Genomic DNA, 22617 nt, shown 5'->3' on the forward strand with positions numbered 1-22617 from the left:
GCCGATTGCTCCGAGGCACCGGCGTTGGCTACGATTCGTTATTAAAGACGAGAATATTTCGTTTCGTAGCCATACCCTTTGGCTGGCGACAGCCCCACGGGTGTTCACCAAGTTCGTGGCAGCAGAGGGAGCAGTCCCGCGCTCTCACGGTCACTCTGTGATCCTTTACTTGGGCAATCTACTGGTCAAGGCACTCTCCTTTAGAAGCATGCCAACACAACCTGAACATGGCGCTGGACCCTTCCCAGAGTTTCGGGTGGGTCTTCAACTTTTCAAGGTTGAACCCAATCGCTGGCATCTCCTGGAGAGTTTTCACACTCTCTCAGCGATAGTGAAGCTTCCGCTGGACAAACAGCGTTCACTACAGACGAGGGGGCAGTCTCTCCTTCAAGGAGGCGCCTCATCCAGAGGCGAGCTTTTTTCACGCAGTTTCATCTGCGTCCGCCTCAATAGCACATTCTTCGCTTATGGGAGGGAAGTCGATGTCCCTACACAGGAACGTGTCACTTTTCCAGACGGTCAAAGACCGTCTTCAGAGGAGTCCACTCTTCAACTCAGTGGTCTGGAGCTCTGGGCAGTGTATCTTGCACTGCAAGCCTTCCTGCAGTGACTGGAATGCAAATAGATCCGAATTCAGTCGGACTATCCACAGCGGTGGCATACACCAACCACCAAGGCGGACTACGCAGTCGACAAGCCTCCCAAGAGGTCCGGCGGATTCTGCTATGGGTAGAAGACAGAGCATACACCATATCAGCTGTTCATATCCCGGGCGTACAACACTAGGAAGCAGACTTCCTCAGTCGCCAGGGCGTGGACGCAGGGGAATGGGCTCTGCACCCGTTTGTTTTCAAGAAATCTGTAGCCGCAGGATGAAGACGGACGTCGACGTCATGGCTTCTCGGCAACAACAAGGTCCCGATTTTCATGACGCGGTCTTACGATCAAAGAGCTCTGGCGACAGGCGCCTTGGCTCAGGATTGGTCACAGTTCCAGCTACCGATTGCTGCCACACCATCCTCGTCGCCCCAAACTGGCCGGGGAGGTCGTGGTACCGAGATCTGTGGCACCTCACCGTCGGTCGACCGTGAGCACGACGTCATTGCCACCATGAGACGGGCTAGCCAGCCGCGGTCTGCCAAGATCTACCACAACTCGTGGAAGATATTCTTATCTTAGTGTTCTGCTCAGGGAGTGTCTCCCTGGCCATCGGCATTGCCTACTTTGCCTTCCCTCCTGCAATCTGGTTGGGAAAGAGGTTGGTCGCTCGGCTCCCTTTAAGGGCAAGTCTCGGCACTATCCGTGTTCTTTTCAGAAGCGTCTAGCACGTCTTCCTAAGGTGCGCACGTTACTACAGGGGGTTTGTCATATTGTGCCCCCGTACAAGCGGCCGTTAGATCCATGGGATCTGAACAGGGTACTAGTTGCTCTCCAGAAGCCGCCTTTCGAGCCTCTGAGGGAAGTTTCCCTTTCGCGCCTGTCACAGAAAGTGGCCTTTCTGGTTGCGATCACGTCGCTTCGGCGAGTGTCTGAGCTGGCGGCTCTGTCATTCAAGGCTCCCTTCCTAGTATTCCACCAGGACAAGGTGGTGCTGCGCCCTATTCAGGAGTTTCTCCCTAAGGTTGTATCCGCGTTTCTTCTTAATCAGGATATATCCTTACCTTCCTTTTGTTCTCATCCGGTTCTCCGGTATGAAAAGGATTTACAGTTGTTAGTTCTGGGGAGAGCACTCAGAATCTACATTTCCCGCACGGCGCCCATGCGCCGCTCTGATGCATTTTTTGTCCTTGTCGCTGGTACGCGCAAGGGGTTGCAGGTTTCTAAAGCCACCATGGCTCGATGGATCAAAGAACCAATTCTTGAAGACTACCGTTCTGCGGGGCTTCCGGTTCCTTCAGGGCTGAAGGCCTATTCTACCAGAGCCGTAGGTGCGTCCTGGGCATTACGACACCAGGCTACGGCTCAACAGGTGTGCCAGGCAGCTACCTGGTCGAGCCTGCACATTTTTTCACCAAACATTATCAGGTGCATACCTATGCTTCGGCGGACGCCAGCCTAGGTAGAAGAGCCCTGCAGGCGGCAGTGGCTTCCCCATAGGGGAGGGCTGTCTTGCAGCTCTAACATGAGGTATTTCTTTACCCACCCAGGGACAGCTTTTGGACGTCCCAATCGTCTGGGTCTCCCAATAGAGCGCTGAAGAAGAAGGGAATTTTGTTACTTACCGTAAATTCCTTTTCTTCTAGCTCTTATTGGGAGACCCAGCACCCGCCCTGTTGTCCTTCGGGATTTTTTTGTTGTTTGCGGGTACACATGTTGTTCATGTTGAACGGTTTTTCAGTTCTCCGATGTTACTCGGAGTTAATTTGTTTAAACCAGTTATTGGCTTTCCCCCTTCTTGCTTTGGCACTAAAACTGGAGAACCCGTGATGTCACGGGGGGGTATAGCCAGAAGGGGAGGGGCCTTGCACTTTTTAGTGTAGTGCTTTGTGTGGCCTCCGGAGGGCAGTAGCTATACCCCAATCGTCTGGGTCTCCCAATAAGAGCTAGAAGAAAAGGAATTTACGGTAAGTAACAAAATTCCCTTCTTTATACAGTATCAGTAGTTACATTTTAAAATAGTTTCATGTTGTCCAAATCACAGGCAGCATCAGCTGTGCGATTGCAGCTGTGTATGTCTTACTCTGACATTTTGTGACACTTCGGAGTAAAAATACTTTGAAAATCTGACTGGGGTATTAGGTCTTCACCCAGTGAGGTGGATTCTCTAAGGTCAGGGTGAGCATCATGAACTGGTGGCAATGACGGAGCTGACAAAGACATGCAGTCTTGAACTTGCAGCAGGTATACAGGTAATAGAAGAAACATATACGATCAGGAATTTGTAGCAGGAATATGGATAACAGCAGGATAGCAATCATGTATTGGCAGACTGGTAACTTGTTTACAGAGATGAAGGACACAAGTAAATAGAAGAAATGTATTAGGAAACTGGTAACTTGCTTACAGAGATGCGTTATCTTGCTAGCAGAGACTAAGGGGTGCTTCACACAGAGCGAGCTCGCTGCCGAGATCGCTGCTGAGTCACGCTTTTTGTGACGCAGCAGTGACCTCATTAGCGATCTCGCTGTGTGTGACACTGAGCAGCGATCTGGCCCCTGCTGCGAGATCGCTGCTCGTTACACACAGCCCTGGTTCGTTTTCTTCAAAGGCGCTCTCCCACTGTGACACACAGATCGCTGTGTGTGACAGCGAGAGAGCGACAAATGAAGCGAGCAGGGAGCAGGAGCCGGCGTCTGGCAGCTGCGGTAAGCTGTAACCAAGATAAACATCGGGTAACCAAGGTGGTTACCCGATATTTACCTTAGTTACCAGCCTCCGCAGCTCTCACGCTGCCTGTGCTGCCGGCTCCGGCTCTCTGCACATGTAGCTGCTGTACACATCGGGTTAATTAACCCGATGTGTACTGTAGCTAGGAGAGTAAGGAGCCAGCGCTAAGCTAAGCGGTGTGCGCTGGTAACTAATGTAAACATCGGGTAACCATGTCCGCAGCTTCCAGACGCCGGCTCCGTGCAAGCGCAGCGTCGCTTGCACGTCGCTGCTGGCTGGGGGCTGGTCACTGGTCGCTGGTGAGATCTGCCTGTTTGACAGCTCACCAGCGACCATGTAGCGATGCAGCAGCGATCCTGACCAGGTCAGATCGCTGGTCGGATCGCTGCTGCATCGCTAAAGTGTGAAGGTACCCTAAGATGTGAACAGCACTGAGAAAAGTTGGTAATCTGACATTTTGATTCCAGATAATTAGTCCAAGAGGCAGGTCCCTAGTGGCTTTTTTCTATGCCACTCTTCAAGACTGACAACTCTATCCTTATGTACACAAATAGTAAAATAGTAAGAGACCAGTTGTCTTTTCACTCCAGTTGACTGACAGGTCTCTCCCTATGTGCTCACCAGACAAGTAGTCCTTGGCAAGCTTTACAAAGTATGAATTCTCTAAAACACTGCATAATTTCAGAGTAATGCATACCTACCTGCAATTGCTTGAACCTGATTACTTTTTTTTTTTTTTAAAGATCCTGTCAGCAGGGGAAAAAATCCGTTTTGTCTCTCTTCCATAACCTGCGTTTGAAGTTTTCTTCTATTCATATCTTCATGCATTGTGGTGGGACTGATCAAAGGGCCTTCAGCTCTGTTCCGGCCCCTCCACTCCCTTTGGCTATCTTTTGTTTTTCTTTATTTATTTTGCACTGGTGCCGTCTGAGCTGCGGATGGCATTTGCACAGACTAATCTCATGGGGAGCTTCAGTAAAATGGCGCAGATGACAAAGAGCAATCTGTGCATGCGCAGCCACCAGCGCCATTATCCTGAAGACTGCCAGGAGATCAATCTGCGCAAGTGAAGACGGTGCCAGCACAAAAACTCTCTCCCTCTTTCTCTCCCTCTCTCTGTCCCTCTCTCCCTCTCTCCCTTTCTCTCTCTCCCTCTCTCTCCCCCTCTCACCCAACTCTCTCTCTCTCCCCCTCTTTCTCTCTCTCTCTCCCTCCCTCACTCTACCTCTCTCTCCCCCTCTCTGCCCCCTCTCTCCCTCTCCCCCTCTTTCTCTCTCTCTTGCTCCCTCACGCTACCTCTCTCTCCCCCTCCCTCCCTCCTCTCTCCCTCTCCCCCTCTTTCTCTCTCTCTCCCTCCTTCACTCTACCTCTCTCTGTCCCTCTCTATCTTCCACTCTCTCCCTCTGTCTGTCTCTCTCCCTCCCTCTCTCCCCTCCACTCTCTCTCCCTCTCTCTCCTTCCCTCTCTCGCTCTACCTCTCTCTGTCCCTCTCTCTCCCCCTCTCTGCCTCCCTATCTCTCACTCTCTCCCTCTGTCTTTCTCTCCTCCCTTTCCCTCTCTCTTCTCTCCCTCTCTCTCTCATTCTCTCTGTCTCTCTCTTCCTCTCTTTCCCTTTCCCTTTCCCTCTTTCTCCCTTGCTCTGTCTCTCTCCCTCTCTCTCCCCCTCTACCTGTCTATCTATCTAAGAGATCTGGTCTATCTATCTATCTATCTATCTATCATTTATCCTATCCTAACAGATTTTCTTCTATTGTGTCTATATAGCATTTATGTGCAACAGATCCATGAGTGTATAATGGGAGTCAATGGGCAACGGATCTATTAATAGATGGGCTAACGGATGCATTTCTAACAAATCCGTTGCCCGTTGACTCCCATTATACACTAACTGATCCGTTAGACATCCGTATTTGGATCAGTTGGAAAAAAGTCTTGCATGCAGAACTTTTGTTTCATTTTTAACAACAGTACACTAGCGGATTGGCCCTAATGGAGGACACATTTTGGACCATCCATTAATGGATCTGTCCCCATTACAGTCAATGAGGAGTATACTGATCTGTTTTTGTATTTTCCAAATGGATTCCAAAATGGATTGCATTAGAGGACATGGGAACATTACAAAAATTATGTATTAGAATATCTTACCTGCTCCATTTTTCTACCCCACATTGATCCACTTCTGTCTATGACATAAACTACATTTTTTGGAACAGAAGATAATTTAGGGGGAGCAAAAAAGTGAACAAAATATCCATTTACAACCTGAAATGCAAACAAAGGAAAGTCATTTTATTACCAAAATTGAATCTACACTTTATGGTCAAGCAAAGATTGTGCTACATTGGTGAGATATCTATCCATTAGTAAAACCCTGGAGTAAACGCTAAAAAGAGTCAACATATGATTTGCAATGTAAAAACATCTCGTCCATATGTTCAGTCTTTTGAGCGTCTTTTAACCACTTTAGGTTTCCAAAGGTGCAAAACCATTAAAGAAGTGACTTGACCATTCTTCAAGCAGTTCTGCTTGGAAGCTGCTCAAGGTTTATTTAATATATGTAAAAAAAAAAGAAAAGCACAATAAAAAATGACCGAACAGATGTCAAAACAGAAAGCTTCAGGTGAAAAGTTGCCGGCGCATCCGGAAGTGTTGTCTGCCACGTCAAAAAACACATTTCTTTTCATGTCCTTTTTTTTTTTTTAAACATCTTTTTTATTCAAATTTTTAAACATAACAAAAAAATTAAACAGTCAATTGCATGGTCAAATAGTAAACATCAGCATACATGAGATTGATTTGTTCGTCAATGCAACTGTAAACCTTGCAAAGAAAGAAAAAAAATAAAAGGTAGTATCACAAACAAAGAATAAGGATGTGAGTGTGAACCCGTCCACAATTATGTTTAAGTACCACTCATTTTTAAATGAGGAAAGATTTAATATACAAAAATGAGTCATATATATATATATATATATATATATATATGGCGCTAGAGTTTGTCTCCTTTCCTGGAGAGACAATTTGAATAATTCCTAGAGGCGCATTGCAGCTATAAGTCTCCTTACCACTGACAGCCAGACTGGTTTGTCAGGTCTCCATAAGGAGAATAGTCTTCCCCCGTGGTCCCCACATAGCTTCTCATACAGCCAAATCAGATGCCCACACTTTGCACTGATGAGGGGCAATCACAACGAAACACCGTGTCTGCAAATTGGGATTCTGATCTGGCATATATCCTAGGTCATATGAAAAGGCTTGTTAAAAGGCCAATTTTGACTTTTAGGATTGCTGCTTCCCAGTGGCGTAGCAAAGGGGGGCGGAGGGGGCGGTCCGCCCCGGGCGGCACGTGTCAGGGGGGCGGCATTTTGGCCACTCGCCTTCAGTTCTGCTGCCCCAGGGCCGAGTTCCGGGGACCTGAGTCCTCAGCAGGAAACTGTGGCTGCTGTCTCTTTAAGGCACGCAGACCACAGTGCCCTGCTGGATTTAGCTTCATCTGTGGGTGGAGCTACCACCCGGCGTCCTGCTCTGTCCCAGAGAGATGAAGGAGTGCCAGCCAGCAACCCCCAGCAGAGCGCTGGCCTCCGGCGCTGTGTGGGCCCCTCTCATCCGTGTCCGAGCAGTAAGGGCTACCCCCCTCCCCCCCTCGACCTGTATACTCCCTCCCAGCCGCCCGGTTTATGGGCCCCAGTGAGCTGCATGGGCTTTCCCCACCTCAGGAGCTGCGTGTTGTTAGGGCCAGATGGATGGGCAGACCCGGGAGGTGGATCCACTGGGCCGAACTCCCCGATGAGGGAAAGGAGTCCGGTAGCCGGAGCACTTTAGGTAGCAGGACAGTCCGTGCACTAGAGCACAATGGAGAAGTCCCTGGGACCACGGGGTCACTGATGGTGGTCCGGGTGACGGAGCTCAGGTTCGGAAGCCGGGATGATGTCAGGCGGGGTCTTGAACCGTTGGAGCGAGATGACGGGTCACCGCAGGGAACAGAGATGGTACGGACTGTCAGGATGGCAGATAGGCAGCGTTCGGGGTTCGAGATACAGCAGGACCGGATGGCAATGCAGGATCGGCTCTAGAAGAGAGAGAGGTAAGTATCTCACAGGAACACAAGGAGACCTGACTCCTAGCTTGGGAAACACGAAGAACAGGCCCCGCCCCCTTGGACATTAAACCCCTTTATACCCTGTACCTTAGTGCATCATTTCCTGTTAGTGGACACTGGCCCTTTAAGAAAGGGTCAGTGACCGCGTGCGCGCCCTAATGCGCATGCGCGCGGCCCGGGTGCCAGAAGCCAGGGCAGGAAGCTGAGAGGAGGAAGCAGCAGAGCCGGGCAGGGGCTGGGAAGCCGACGGGCGCCGGGAGCGGGGACCAGGAGGCCTGGGAAGCGCGGGCAATGGAGGCTGGAGAGCGGGGAGCGTGGCAGGTGAGCCGGGGAGCGGAGCAGAGGACCCGGGGAGCGTGACAGTACCCCCCCCCACGCTCCCCTCCCCGCAACCGGGACAGGAAGGCACGGATCAGAGGAGTGCCCACATTCTCCCTGGGCTCCCAGGACCTATCCTCAGGACCATACCCTGCCCAGTCCACCAGGAAGAACTGTCGACCTCGTACGGTCTTCATGGCCACGATATCCCTTACCGTATAGATGTCGTCCTCAGCAATAGGAGGAGGAGCCGGACTGGCAGCAGCGGAGAAGGGACCAAGGACAACCGGCTTGAGCAGAGAGACGTGGAAGGAGTTGGGTATCCTCATCGTGGCCGGGAGCTGCAGTTTGTAGGAGACCTCATTGATCTTGCCGAGGATTTTAAACGGTCCGATGTAGCGAGGTCCCAGCTTGTAGGATGGTAACTTCAATCAGACGTACTTAGAAGCAAGCCAGACGAGATCTCCTGGAGAGAAACATGGAGGATCCAGACGTCTCTTGTCCGCGTGTCTCTTCATCCGCAGAGATGCACGTGCAAGGGACGCCTTAACTGAGTCCCAAATGGTTGTAAAGTCACGGAGTACTGCATCAGCAGCAGGGATATCCGAGGAAGAGGATACAGGTAATGGGACAGACGGCTGAAGTCCGTAGACGACATGAAAGGGAGAACTGGAGGAGGACTCACTGACGTGGTGATTATGGGAGAATTAAGCCCAAGGAAGAAGCGTGGACCAATCGTCATGATGGGCGTTGACGTAGTGACGTAAGAAAGAGGTCAATATCTGATTGACCCGTTCCACTTGGCCGTTCGACTGAGGATGGTAGGCAGAAGAAAAGTCCAGAGTTACTCCCAGATGTTTACAGAGAGCCCTCCAGAAGCGGGAGGTGAACTGAGTTCCTCTGTCGGACACAATGTGTGATGGAAAGCCATGCAAGCGGAAGATGTGATGTATATAGGCGTCCGCGAGTTCCTGGGCAGAGGGCAGTCCAGCCATAGGGACGAAATGGGCCATTTTAGAGAACCGATCCACCACGACCCATATGACTGTGTGTCCGGAGGACAATGGCAAGTCCGTAATAAAGTCCATCGCAATGTGTTGCCAGGGAACTGAGGGTATAGGCAGAGGCAGAAGACGGCCATATGGCAGGTGTTTGGGCGTCTTGTTCCTGGCACAAGAGGAGCAGGCAGAGACAAAAGAGGCGACGTCCGTGCGAAGGGATGGCCACCAGTAATGACGTACAATTGCACTCCATGTTCTCTTCTGACCAGCATGACCGGCTGTTTTCGAGGCATGGCCCCAGTGTAACACTTTTTGCCTGTCAGTCTCAGAGACATAGGTCTTCCCGGGCGGTATCTGGGCCAGGGTGACAGGAGCCACCGGAATAATCTTACTTGGACAGATGATGGGTTGGGATGTCTCCTCCTCTTGCTCCATGGGTATGAAAGACCTAGACAAGGCATCAGCGCGTACATTCTTGTCCGCAGGTCGGAAATGGAGCTGGAAGTCGAACCTGGCAAAGAATAAGGACCACCTGGCTTGCCGTGGGTTTAGTCGCTGAGCAGACCGCAGGTATTCCAGGTTTTTGTGGTCCGTGTAAATAATGACGGGGTACACTGCTCCTTCCAGAAGATAGCGCCATTCCTCCAGAGCCAGTTTGACTGCCAATAGCTCTCGGTCACCGATGGTGTAATTGCGTTCAGGCGCGGAGAAGCTCTTGGAGAAGAAACCGCAAGTCACCATCTTCCCGGAGGAGGACTTCTGCATGAGCACTGCTCCGGCTCCCGAGGAGGAGGCATCCACCTCCAAGGTGAACTGGCGGTTTAACTCTGGACGGTGGAGTACAGGAGAGGAGGCAAAGGCTCGCTTTAGAGAGCCAAACGCGGCGTCGGCCGCAGGTGACCAGTCCTTTGGATTAGCCCCCTTCTTGGTCAAGGCGGAGAGAGGAGCAGTCAGAGCAGAGAAGTGAGGAATGAACTGGTGGTAATAGTTGGCGAATCCCAGAAAGCGTTGGATTGCCTTCAGTCCAGAAGGAGGAGGCCGGTTGAGAATGGAAGAGACCTTCTTTGGATCCATCTGCAGTCCGGTATCGGTGATGAGGTAACCCAGGAAGGGGAGAGAAGACTGTTCGAAGACACACTTCTCGTACTTGGCGTACAGACGATTCTCTCTCAGTCTTTGTAGAACCAGTTGCACGTTCTCTCGGTGGGTCTGGAGGTCCGGAGAGAAGACAAGGATGTCATCCAGATATACCACCACACAGACGTAGAGAAGGTCCCGGAACACGTCGTTCACTAATTCTTGGAAGACTGCTGGTGCGTTACACAGGCCGAAGGGCATCACGCAATATTCATAGTGCCCATCGCGAGTGTTGAACGCGGTCTTCCATTCGTCCCCCGAGCGGATACGGACCAGGTTGTAGGCACCCCGAAGATCCAACTTGGTGAACACACGAGCTCCTCTGAGCCGATCAAACAATTCGGGGATGAGCGGCAGGGGGTACTTGTTTTTTACGGTGATTTGGTTCAATCCCCGGTAGTCTATGCATGGGCGTAGGTCGCCCTCTTTCTTCTTTACGAAGAAGAAGCCTGCTCCAGCAGGAGAGGAGGATCTCCGAATGAATCCCCTAGCCAGGCTCTCTGTGATGTACGTAGACATGGCCCTTGTTTCGGCTGGAGACAGTGGATATATCCGTCCTCGAGGTGGTGTAGTTCCCGGGAGCAGGTCAATGGCACAATCGTAAGGACGATGTGGCGGAAGTACCTCTGACTCCTTCTTATCAAAGACGTCCGCGAAGGACCAATAGGCTGAGGGCAGTCCCGGTAGGGACTCTGGAACCGGAGGTCGCCGGATGGGTTGTATGGTCTTCAGACAGTTCTCATGGCAAGAAGACCCCCATCGAGTGATATCACCAGTGCCCCAGCTGACTGAGGGTTCGTGTGTCCGCAACCAAGGAAGACCCAGCAGGATTTGATGTGACATGTGTGGGAGGACGTAGAGAGCGATGTTCTCGGTGTGCAGAGCACCGATACGCAGTTCAAGCGGCTTGGTGATCCAGGAGATGGTGTCAGAGAGGGGTCTCCCATCCACAGAGGCAATCACAAGAGGTTTGGCGAGTGGAGTAACAGGCACCTGGTACTTGTCCACCGTGGCCTGCTGGATGAAATTGCCTGCTGCTCCAGAATCGAGGTACGCCTCAGCCGTGAACCGCGTCTCTCCCGTTGTCACTTGCACAGTCCATGTAACCAGGTCTGAGAGAGTCCCAGCACCTAGGGTGGCCTCTCCTACCAACCCTAGGCTTTGGAGTTTCCCGGCCTCTCTGGACAGGAGCGTAGCAGGTGTGTGCCCTCTCCGCAGTAGAAGCAGAGGCCCTTGGCGAGCCGCTCTGCTTGACGTTGTTCAGACTGTCGCACACGGTCAATCTGCATGGGCTCATGGACGGAGACACCAGAGGCCGTTGACTGGAGTACGGCGGGCTTCTGTGGAGGAGAGGAATGCCGTACTGGACGTCTCTCACGGGACACCTCTTTGGACCGCTCCTGAAAGCGAATGTCCACTCGAGTCGCTAGGGTAATCAGGGCGTCCAGGGTGGACGGTACGTCACGACCAGCCAGCTCATCTTTGATTCGACCCGAGAGTCCTTCCCAGAAGGCGGCGGTTAGGGCCTCGTTATTCCACCCGAGTTCCGAAGCCAAGGTGCGGAAACGGATGGCGTATTGACCCACCGTCAGAGTTCCCTGACGTAACCGGAGAAGAGATGAAGCAGACGCGGAGGCGCGTCCAGGCTCGTCAAAGGTGCCGCGAAAGGCCTGCAGGAACTCCTGGAGGTTCTTGGTCATAGGGTCCTCCTTCTCCCACAAGGGGTTCATCCACGCCAGTGCCTCGCCCTCTAGATGAGACATTATGAAGGCGACCTTGGCTTGGTCGGAGGCAAACAAATGCGGCAGCTGCGTGAAATGGAGGGAGCATTGGTTTATAAACCCCCTGCAGGTCTTGGGATCTCCGGCGTACCGGGGTGGTGAGGCCAAATGAAGTCTGGAAGCATCCGAGGAGGCTGCCACGGGAGCGGGAGCCGTGGATTGACTAGTGGAGACCCGGGGCGCTGAAGATGTGACCGAGGCTTGTAGCGTGTTCAAGCGGGCGTCCACGGAAGTCATAAAGTTCAGCATGCGGGTCTGGACTTCACACTGGCGTTGGAGTTCCTCATGCAAGGCCGCTAGTGCTTCGGCGGGATCCATGGCCTGTTCTTACTGTTAGGGCCAGATGGATGGGCAGACCTGGGAGGTGGATCCACTGGGCCGAACTCCCCGATGAGGGAAAGGAGTCCGCTAGCCGGAGCACTTTAGGTAGCAGGACAGTCCGTGCACTAGAGCACAATGGAGAAGTCCCTGGGACCACGGGGTCACTGATGGTGGTCCGGGTGACGGAGCTCAGGTTCGGAAGCCGGGATGATGTCAGGCGGGGTCCGGAACCGTTGGAGCGAGATGACGGGTCACCGCAGGGAACAGAGATGGTACGGACTGTCAGGATGGCAGATAGGCAGCGTTCGGGGTTCGAGATACAGCAGGACCGGATGGCAATGCAGGATCGGCTCTAGAAGAGAGAGAGGTAAGTATCTCACAGGAACACAAGGAGACCTGACTCCTAGCTTGGGAAACACGAAGAACAGGCCCCGCCCCCTTGGACATTAAACCCCTTTATACCCTGTACCTTAGTGCATCATTTCCTGTTAGTGGACACTGGCCCTTTAAGAAAGGGTCAGTGACCGCGCGCGCGCCCTAATGCGCATGCGCGCAGCCCGGGTGCCAGAAGCCAGGGCAGGAAGCTGAGAGGAGGAAGCAGCAGAGCCGGGCAGGGGCTGGGAAGCCGACGGGCGCCGGGAGCGGGGAGCAGGAGGCCTGGGAAGCGCGGGCAATGGAGGCTGGAGAGCGGGGAGCGTGGCAGGTGAGCCGGGGAGCGGAGCAGAGGACCCGGGGAGCGTGACACGTGTGCGGGCCCCCAGGAGCCGTGTGTGTTGGTGCAGGCTCAGCTCTGCTACATCTGCCCTGTGCTTGGTGCGGGCTCAGCTCTGCTACATCTGCCCTGTGTCTGGTGCGGGCTCAGCTCTGCTACATCTGCCCTGTGTCTGGTGCGGGCTCAGCTCTGCTACATCTGCCCTGTGTCTGGTGCGGGCTCAGCTCTGCTACATCTGCCCTGTGTCTGGGGCGGGCTCAGCTCTGCTACATTTACCCTGTGTCTGGTGCAGGCTCAGCTCTGCTACATCTGCCCTGTGTCTGGTGCGGGATCAGCTCTGCTACATCTGCCCTGTGTCTGGTGCGGGCTCAGCTCTGCTACATCTGCCCTGTGTCTGGTGCGGGCTCAGCTCTAATACATCTGCCCTGTGTCTGGTGCAGGCTCAGCTCTGCTACATCTGCCCTGTGTCTGGTGCGGGCTCAGCTCTGCTACATCTGCCCTGTGTCTGGTGCGGACTCAGCTCTGCTACATCTGCCCTGTGTCTAGTGCGGGCTCAGCTTTGCTACATCTGCCCTGTGTCTGGTGCAGGCTCAGCTCCGCTACATCTACCCTGTGTCTGGTGCGGGCTCAGCTCTGCTACATCTGCCCTGTGCTTGGTGCGGGCTCAGCTTTGCTACATCTGCCCTGTGTCTGGTGCGGGCTCAGCTCCGCTACATCTGCCCTGTGTCTGGTGCGGGCTCAGCTCCGCTACATCTGCCCTGTGCTTGGTGCTGGCTCAGCTCCTCTACATCTGCCCTGTGCTTGGTGCAGCCTCAGCTCCTCTACATCTGCCCTGTGCTTGGTGCTGGCTCAGCTCCTCTACATCTGCCCTGTGCTTGGTGCAGCCTCAGCTCCTCTACATCTGCCCTGTGCTTGGTGCAGCCTCAGCTCTGCAGCAGCCATGTGTGCAGGCCCCCAAAAGCCGTGTGTGTGTCTATATGTGCAGCAGAGTTGTGTGTGTATGTATGTATGCAGTAGAGCTGTGTGTGTCTGTATGTAGCAGAGTTGTGTCTGTATGCATGTATGCAGCAGCTACAGAGTTGTGTGTGTCTGTATGTATGCATGTATGCAGCAGCTACAGAGTTGTCTGTATGTATGCAGCAGTTAGAGTTGTGTGTGCCTGTATGTATGTATATATATATATATATATATATAGATGTATGCTGCAGAGTTGTGTGTCTGTCTGTATGCAGCAGAGCTGTGTGTGTCTATGTATGCAGCAGAGTTTTGTGTGTCTGTATGTATGCTGCAGAGTTGTGTGTCTGTATGTATGCTGCAGAGTTGTGTGTGTGTGTGTGTGTGTCTGTATGTATGCAGCAGAGCTGTGTGTGTGTATAATAGGCCTACATGTGTGTAAAAAGGTGAAAGTCTAGGACTAATAGCAGCAGTCTACAATTAGATCTTTGATTGTAGTTCCATGAAAAATAAATATTTTGATGGTTTTCAAAATTTTTTAAAATTTCTGGATTATCAACGGTCAACGGAGGGGGGCGGCAAATTTGACGACCGCCCCGGGCAGCAAAAGCAGTAGCTACACCACTGCTGTTTCCTATAGATGGCGCTAGAGTTTGTCTCCTTTCCTGGAGCTCTGGCAAAAATTAAGAGACCACTGCACAGTTTTGTAAAAATCAGCTTCTCCACATGTCTGACAGCCATTCCATTCCAGTGTCAGTTACATTCCAACCAGAGTTCACCTCATTCTACTTAATGTGCTTCTGATTAGGCGATCACCTGAACCAAATCTTATTTAACGAGGGAAAGCATAAGAAACACTGCTGTTATCTTCACAATCCCCTTGCAATAGGACAAGCTGGATGGCAAAACAAGTGCTAGTGATAGCCCAAAAGTAATAGGAATGAAAAAATAACTTTTAACCATGCCCAAGAAGTTGAAAAGAAAGTAATGAGTAAGAAAAAAATAGGGCTCAATTCTGGCTTTACTAGCAGAGGGGTAAAATGAGCATCATGTTGCCTCCATCCTTAAAATTTCTAAGACGCAGTCCATTACAACAAGGTCAGTCAGCAGACATTGGGTCAACAAAGCTACAGACTGGCAGAGGGTGAAAGCAACTCTCCACTGACCGGGATGACCGTCATCTTAGTCGAATGTCACTCAGCAACCACAGGATGACATCATGTGGCCTAGAAAAGGAATGGCAAATGGCAGCTGGGGTGAAGTGCACGGCAAGAAAAGTTCGTAACAGGCTCCTAGAGGCAGGGCTCAAGTCATGTAAAGCTAGATAAAAGCCTTTCATCAATGGGGAAGCAAAGGAGAGCCAGGCTGAAATTTGCCAAAGACCATAAGGATTGGAACATAGAGGAGTGGAGTAAGGTAATCTTCTCTGATGAGTCTAATTTTCAGTTTTGCCCAACACCTGGTCGTCTCATGGTTAGGCGGAGACCTGGAGAGGCGTACAAGCCACAGTGTCTTGCACTCACTGTGAAATTTGGTGAAGGAACAGTGATTATCTGGGAATGCTTCAGCATGCCCGGAATTGGGTAGATTAAAGTTTGCAAAGGACGTATGAATCAAGCCGCATACAAGGTTATCCTGGAAAAACAGTTGCTTTCTTCTGCTCAGGCAATGTTCCCCAACTCTGAGGACTGTTTTTTCCAGCAATGCGCCATGCCACACAGCTAAGGCGGGCTTTAAACGCTGCGACATCGCTAGCAATTGCTAGCGATGTCGAGCGCGATAGCACCCGCCCTCATCGTTGTAACGATATGTGGTGATCGCTGCCGTAGCAAACATTATCGCTACGGCATCGTCACACACATATACCTGCTCTGCAACGTCGCTGTGACCGCCGAAGAATCCCTCCCTCAAGGGGGAGGTGCGTTCGGCGTCACCGAGATGTCACAGCGACGTCACTAAGCGGCCGCACAATCAAAGCGGAGGGCCGGAGATGAGCGGGACGTAACATCCCGCCCATCTCCTTCCTTCCTCATTGCTGGCGGGCCGCAGGTAAGGTGAGGTTCCTCGTTCCTGCGGTGTCACACGTAGCGATGTGTGCTGCCACAGAAACGAGGAACAACATCGTTACTGCAGCAGCAACGATAATTGGGAAGAGGGGGGCATGTGACCGATAAGTGATTTTGAACATTTTTGCAATGATTCAAAATCGCTAATAGGTGTCACACGCAACAACATCGCTAATGCGGCCGGATGTGTGTCACAAATTCCGTGACCCCAACGAGATCGCTTTAGCGATCTCGTAGCGTGTAAAGCCACCTTAACTCAATCAATGTGTGGATGAAGGACCACCACATCAACACGCTGTCATGGCCAGCCCAATCTCCAGACCTGAACCCCATTGAAAACCTCTGGAATATAATCAAGAGGAAGATGGATAGTCACAAGCCTTCAAACAAAGAAGAACTGCTTACATTTTTGCACCAGAAGTGGCATAAGGTCACCCAAAAGCAGTGTAAAAGCTGTGATTAAAAATAATGGTTATTCCACAAAATATTGATTTCTGAACTGTTCCTGAGTTAAAAACATTAGTATTGTTGTTTCTAAATGATGATGAACTTGTTTTCTTTGCATTATTTGAGGTGTGAAAGCAATGCATTGTTTTGTTATTTTGACCATTTCTCATTTTCAGAAAATAAATACAAAATTTAGTGCTTGGAAATTCAGAGACGCTGTCAGTAGTTTATAGAAGAAAAGAACAATTTATATTTTACTCAAAAATATACCTATAAAGAGAAAAATCAGAAAAACGGAAAATTTTGCAGTGGTCTCTTAAATTTTGTCAGAGCTATATATACAGTCATATGAAAAAGTTTGGGCACCCCTATTAATGTTAACCTTTTTTCTTTATAACAATTTGGGTTTTTGCAACAGCTATTTCAGTTTCATATATCTAACAACTGATGGACTGAGTAATACTTCTGGATTGAAATGAGGTTTATTGTACTAACAGAAAATGTGCAATCCGCATTTAAACAAAATTTGACCAGTGCAAAAGTATGTGCACCCTTATCAATTTCTTGATTTGAACACTCCTAACTACTTTTTACTGTCTTACTAAAGCACTAAATTGGTTTTGTAACTTCATTGAGCTTTGAACTTCATAGGCAGGTGTATCCAATCATGAGAAAAGGTATTTAAGGTGGCCACTTGCAAGTTGTTCTCCTATTTGAATCTCGTATGAAGAGTGGCATCATGGGCTCCTCAAAACTACTCTCAAATGATCTGAAAACAAAGATTATTCAACATAGTTGTTCAGGGGAAGGATACAAAAAGTTGTCTCAGAGATTTAATCTGTCAGTTTCCACTGTGAGGAACATAGTAAGGAAATGGAAGAACACAGGTACAGTTCTTGTTAAGCCCAGAAGTCGCAGGCCAAGAATAATATCAGAAAGGCAGAGAAGAAGAATGGTGAGAACAGTCAAGGACAATCCACAGACCACCTCCAAAGACCTGCAGCTTCATCTTGCTGCAGATGGTGTCAATTTGCATCAGTCAACAATACAGCGCACGTTGCACAAGGAGAAGCTGTATGGGAGAGTGATGCGAAAGAAGACGTTTCTGCAAGCACGCCACAAACAGAGTCGCCTGAGGTATGCAAAAGCACATTTGGACAAGCCAGTTACATTTCTGAAGAAGGTCCTGTGGACTGATGAAACAAATATTGAGTTGTTTGGTCATACAAAAAGGCGTTATGCATGGAGGCAAAAAAACACAGCATTTCAAGAAAAGCACTTGCTACCCACAGTAAAATTTGGTGGAGGTTCCATCATGCTTTGGGGCTGTGTGGCCAATGCCGGCACCGGGAATCTTGTTAAAGTTGAGGGTCGCATGGATTCAACTCAGTATCAGCAGATTCTTGACAATAATGTGCAAGAATCAGTGACGAAGTTGAAGTTACGCAGGGGATGGATATTTCAGCAAGACAATGATCCAAAACACCGCTCCAAATCTACACAGGCATTCATGCAGAGGAACAATTACAATGTTCTGGAATGGCCATCCCAGTCCCCAGACCTGAATATCATTGAACATCTGTGGGATGATTTGAAGCGTGCTGTCCATGCTCGGCGAGCATCAAACTTAACCGAACTGGAATTGTTTTGTAAACAGGAATGGTCAAATATACCTTCATCCAGGATCCAGGAACTCATTAAAAGCTACAGGAAGCGACTAGAGGCTGTGATTTTTGCAAAAGGAGGATCTACAAAATATTAATGTCACTTTTATGTTGAGGTGCCCATACTTTTGCACCCGTCAAATTTTGTTTAAATGCGGATTGCACATTTTCTGTTAGTACAATAAATCTCATTTCAATTCAGAAATATTACTCAGTCCATCAGTTATAAGATATATGAAACTGAAATAGCAAAAACCCAAATTGTTATAAAGAAAAAAGGTTAACATTAATAGGGGTGCTCAAACTTTTTTCATATGACTGTACAGTATATGCTCTGAATGTTGGAAAAGTTGCACAGTTTTGTATGAGATATGCACACACACTGAAAGAGTTGATTCCCTCACTGAGTTGGTAGCTAGTTAACTAGCTTTTACAGATGTAGCAGATTTCTGAAATCTCATTCTCACTGCACTTTTGTTTCCTTGTATTTTTGAAGCAGCAGTTTGTCTTTTTAAACCCGCAGCATGTCAAGATTTTCAGCATTTTTGCTACATTTTTTACCCATCCAATTGAATACATTAAAAATGAATCATAAACGCTTAAAAAAACATGGGTACGGTAAAGTATGAAGCATTTTTAATGCCTACACTTTATGTTTCTCAAGCGGAAAAAACACTGCCAAAAAGAAATGTTAAAATACTCCAAATCTTAAAGAAGTTTTCCAGCTGTGTAAAATAACAGTTCTTACTTATTGAATGGATAAGGGATAACATATTGGTCAATGGATGTTCGACCACTCGAATCCCCCACTGACCACAAGAACAGCAGTACCTTAGGGGCACTTTGCACACCACGACATCGCAGCTGCAATGTCGGTGGGGTCAAATCGAAAGTGACGCACATCCGGCGTCGCTGTCGATATCGTAGTGTGTAAATCCTTTTTGATACGATTAACGAGCGCAAAAGCGTCGTAATCGTATCATCGGTGTAGTGTCCGACATTTCCATAATTTCGCTGCAGCGATGGTATGATGTTGCTCCTCGTTCCTGCGGCAGCACACATCGCTGTGTGTGAAGCCGCAGGAGCGAGGAACATCAGCTTACCTGCGTCACCGCGGCTCACGCCGGCTATGCAGAAGGACGGAGGTGGGCGGGATGTTTACGGCTGCTCATCTCCGCCCCTCCGCTTTTATTGGCCGCCTGCCTTGTGACGTCGCTGTGACGCCGCACGACCCGCCCCCTTAGGAAGCAGGCGGGTCGCCGGCCAGAGCGACGTCGCAGAGCAGGTATGTGCGTGTGAAGCTGCCGTAGCGATAATGTTCGCTACAGCAGCTATCACAAGATATTGCTGCTGCGACGGAGGCAGGGACTATCGCGCTCGGCATCGCAAGCATCGGCTTGCGATGTCGTAGTGTGCAAAGTACCCCTTAGAGTTCAGTCTGAGTAAACTTGTCAAACACGTGCACCTGTGTGAAATTCATTCTCTAATGGACTGCCAGAAATAGCCAAGCGCTACCTTCAGAGGACAACACTGGGAATTGGTGGGGTTTCCAGTGGTCGGACCCTCATTCAAACAGTAAATTCATATCCTATCAGTAGGGGATAACATATAAATGTGTTATGGCCCCTTTTAATAACCCATGTGTCTCGATTCCTTGTGCAGAATTTTCTGTATTGCTCTGCCATGCTCTCCTGCAGAGCTGGTATAAGTTGCCTATGGTGCAGAGCGTTTTTCAGGATGAATGCTCTGCTGGTTGTTTCATAGCACTGGGTTCAATGCTAGTCCTGGGAGGTGCTCTCGCGGATGCTTCTCGTTCCCGGTGATTGCTCTGCTTCATTAGGGAGCGTGTTAGCTCAGGTCCTGTTTACAGTTGTGCTGTTGGCTCCCGTGGTGCTCAGTGTTCAGATCTTGATCTCTCGACCCCGGACTACTGTTTACCCGTCTCTGCCTGTCCTCCCCTGTTTCTGTTGTTTCTTCTTGGCTTCTGACCTCTGACTTCCTCCTGACCACGTCCTCACATGCTCCCTGTATCTGGAACGTACTCTCCTGGAACCTTGACCTTTGGCTTTTATCCTGACCTCGTCTCTGTCTGCCCACCATGTACTGTCGTGTCCTCCTGGTTTATGATCTCGGACTGCCTGACTACCTCTCCATCTACTGCATACAAGTAGTGTCTAGCGCCACCTTGTGGCAGTCATCACACTACGTTTGCCGCTGGGTGAGTTCTAATGATTACACCTCACCTGTATGTTTCCAGGAGTTTCTCTATTAACATCATAGGTGACGGTAAAATCTCCATCCAGTAAAGTGGTCATACAGTTGGCGCACGAGCGCTGCTGATCTATTGTGGGCTTAAAAGACACGTGACCCTGAAGACAAGAAAAATGTAAAGTCAAAATTTATGTGGATGCTACATGACTATTTAATAACACGTGTGTATCTAATGATGATCTTTGTCTGTAGCTTCTTTATATATACAGTATATACAGTATATACACAGCATAATACATAAGCATCCTTCGAACTGTATATGTGAGATTTGCATCTATTGGCACGTAAATTTCGTGAATTTTACAAATTTTGTTGTTACGTATAACTGATCACCTTTTCTCCTGAAAAAGATTTTTCTATAGCAGGCTGCAGATCATTTGTTAGAAAAGATGCTTGGGCGTCTAGAAAGTTGATTCCTTGAGGTTCATGTATGTTTACTTCAATCTGAAATACAAGGAATAAAAAATTACTAGTATAAAGTATAATCGATGAACTGGGTTCCATCACAACCACAACATTTTAGGGTATGTGCACACACTCAGTATTTGCAGCAATTTTTTCTGGTGTAATAATCAGTCATGTCATTTTAGGGGTTCAGAAACCTTGAATTCTTCTTGAAAGTATAGAGTAAAAGACACCACTACAACAACGGCATAACCGGTGGCAAAGCTACTTCAAGATGCCAACCGCTGGTATTCACCTGGGAAAACCCAGTATGTGTGTTGGCATAACCGGTGGCAAATTCTTTTTTTTAAGTGACGTGTTTTCTCCGGTACGTGTCACACTGATGTCACACGGTTCACATCAGTGTGCAGTCCGTGTGACACCCGGCAGAAAACAGACATGTCGCCATGTGGAGCACACAGACATGAGTGTGCTCTACACGGACACACGGTCCATGTGAAAACATGAACGTATGCGCAGACACATTGAATTTAATGGGTCGATGTGTGTCCATGTCTGCAGTATGTGTGGAAAAGGACACCACACGTACTGGAGACACGGATGTGTGAAGGAGGCCTAAATCTGTGTTAGTGAGCAATGTATGAGTCAAACCTCAACTACTGTATTTTGTCATGTTAAAATGTTGCTGCTGGAACTTTACCTCGAATTTTCTGATTAGAGTCTTTGGCTGAACTTTGATGAACATTTCATATTTTCCAAGGTTACGTTTCAGCATTTCTTCATAGACCAACTTGAATGTTACTTTACTTTCAGGAGCCACATTAACTGACACAGTAAATTTTTCGGTCTTCCTGCCAGAGGCCCTGTAAAACCAGAGCTTTATATTAGTGTGACACATACAGTATATGAAACTCTATATGTAGTATAATGATGATAAAGCCGTAGCGAAACGTACGTCGAGGATTTATGTCATTGCAGTTGCAATATTTACATTGGTAACTATGTCTTTATCTTTTATACCATATATCAAGTGGTTACATGTATTGTTTGTTCAGCTTTTATGAGAGAGGATATTATATTGGTGAACTTATTTCTCTATGATATATTTTTGCAATTACACCTCCACTTTGGATGCCATATGTGAATTTTACATGCTTATATTAGTTCCATGAGAGGGGACATTTGGTATACATTAAGCCCTATTCCTTGCATGTATTTGTCTGATGAAACTAGGTTCACTTGACACTTTACTATTATTTCCTAATCAGCATGTTCTTAAGCCCTATTCCTTGTATGTACTGGTCTAATTAAATTATGTGCACTTGACACTTTATTATTATTATTTTCTAATTAGGATTTTTTTTATGGCTTGCGAATTTATATTTTTACTAGGCATTTAACTGTTTCCCTTAAAGAATTTTTACACAGTTTTTTCTCTCTGCTGGACTGATTTTTGTATGTACATTAATTGGCATGTAAATTAAAAAGCCCTGCTTCCATTGTATTTATTCTGACCTGCCTTACACCTTTTTATATCTTTTAACAAATAATGTGTTTGATTAATAAAATATTATACTATTAAAAATAGAAATCTCCAGGGTTTTTTTCTCCATTTTTTTTTGTTTTGGTATCTCTTCAGTGTTTTGGAGATTCTGGCCGTTGTTTGGTTAATTTCTTTATTTCTTGTTGAGGTTTACTGATGATAATGGTGGTCGGCTAAGATGCCTTCACAAGGAATGACACGGCCACCACAGTCTGGAGCCACATTGTAAAACTGGAGAAGGGTTAGTGTTCTTTGGGGAGTTCTCTAGTTGGCTTGGGGTCTCCAAAAAGTCTAAAAAGTATTTGGAAACCAATTGCTTACATCTGATTCTAGCTGTTATTTGTCCTATGATTAAAGACTTATACCAGGTATACAGTAGATGTTATCCCTTATCCATAAGACGGAAGATGGCTTCTTGATAACCTGGGGTCTTACTGTAACGTAGCTCGATGCTGTAGCCACTGGAGAGGTATTTGGTTTCCATGTCCAGGCATTACACTTGTAGCTTTCTTCTGCGCAATACAGAGGCACTAGCATAGTAGTTCTTGCCGAGGGCACAATATTTGTG

The 22617-nt window shown here is 48.7% G+C and overlaps 1 pseudogene; it reads right to left on the bottom strand.

Moving 5' to 3' along the window:
• LOC142249821 (inter-alpha-trypsin inhibitor heavy chain H3-like) overlaps positions 1-22617 on the bottom strand; it is a 191578-nt pseudogene that overhangs the window by 145424 nt on the left and 23537 nt on the right.

Source organism: Anomaloglossus baeobatrachus, chromosome 8 (assembly GCF_048569485.1).
Source record: "Anomaloglossus baeobatrachus isolate aAnoBae1 chromosome 8, aAnoBae1.hap1, whole genome shotgun sequence".
NCBI lineage: Eukaryota > Metazoa > Chordata > Amphibia > Anura > Aromobatidae > Anomaloglossus > Anomaloglossus baeobatrachus.